At 53.2% G+C, this 1,348-nt stretch overlaps 1 protein-coding gene across 5 annotated transcripts in view; it reads left to right on the top strand.

Annotated features, from left to right (window-relative positions):
- LOC106805401 (solute carrier family 13 member 5-like) overlaps positions 1–1,348 on the top strand; it is a 42,921-nt gene that overhangs the window by 29,941 nt on the left and 11,632 nt on the right. The gene's annotated exons all lie outside the window — the stretch shown is intronic.

Here is a 1,348-nt window from a genome sequence, read left to right as displayed (position 1 = left end):
CAGCAGCAGCAGCAGCACCAGCAGCAGCAGCAGTAGTAGTAGCAGCAGTAGTAGCAGCAGCAGCAGTAGTAGCAGCAGTAGTAGCAGCAGCAGCAGCAGCAGCAGCTTCAGGGGAAGGGTCATCATCATCCGCTTCAGGGGAAGGGTCATCATCATCCGCTTCAGGGGAAGGGTCAGCAGCAGCAGCTTTAGGGGAAGGGTCATCATCATCCGCTTTAGGGGAAGGGTCAATGATGCGAAGCATCTATCTATAACTCCTTGTATTTTACATTTTCATTCAAACACGCGTTTCAACTAGGTTTTTGCTTTTAATGAATATTGTGTCTAGTGCCGTCTGTTTCACCGTAAATCACCTGTCAACCGCTTGTTAATCCACCCCGTCTCTGAACGGTGTGAGCAATGTTTTCCTAGTGTGTTTTTTTACACACATAAAGCGCGCACACACGCACATTCGTTCGTTCGATAATTTCGTCAGAAAAACTTAACAAGGGGAAACGCGCGCAGCTGCACTATAGCTCTGCCCGATTGTGACATTTGCCTCTCGGGAAGCAGACGGGAAAAAACCGTCTGCGCCAGTCAATGGCGAATCGATACGTTTACGAGCGAAGTCATAACGTAAAAAGCCGCTGCGGAATGTATACGGAACGCAAAAAGCCGCCGCCGAATGTAAGCAGTTGCCTCGGAACGTACGCGGAACGTACGCGGAACGTACGATGCTTACGCGGAACGTACGCGGAACGTACGATGCTGACGCGGAACGTACGCGGACGTACGATGCTGACGCAGAACGTACGCGGAATGTACGATGCTGACGCGGAACGTACGCGGAACGTACGATGCTGACGCGGAACGGACGCGGAACGGACGCGGAACGTAGGATGCTGACGCGGAACGTACGCGGAATGTACGATGCTGACGCGGAACGTACGCGGAACGTACGATGCTGACGCGGAACGTAAAAAGCCGAAGCGGAACGTACGAGGCCGCCGCGGAACGTACGAAGTTGACGCGGAATGTAAAAAGCTGTCGCGGAACATATGAAGTTGACGCGGAACGTACGTGGAACGTACGAGGCCGCCGCGGAACATACGCAAAACGTACGCGGAACATACGAGGCCGACGCGGAACGTGCGCGGAACGAACGTACGAAGCTGACGCGGAACGTACGAAGCTGACGCGGAACGTACGCGGAATGTACACGGGACGTACATCCCTGCGCGGAACACACTAAGCGTAAAGGGTTTAGTGGACTGTATTGTAGTAAAAGGTAAGAAACCTCGCAGACGCGTGGTTGGGATTGCGATGTTTCTGGGGCCGTTTAATCACGTCTTTTTTCTCTCTCTCTCTC

The sequence above is a fragment of the Priapulus caudatus genome, unplaced genomic scaffold (genome assembly GCF_000485595.1).
Source record: "Priapulus caudatus unplaced genomic scaffold, Priapulus_caudatus-5.0.1 Scaffold112, whole genome shotgun sequence".
Lineage (NCBI taxonomy): Eukaryota > Metazoa > Priapulida > Priapulimorpha > Priapulimorphida > Priapulidae > Priapulus > Priapulus caudatus.
This window is presented reverse-complemented; position numbering and strand designations above follow the sequence as displayed.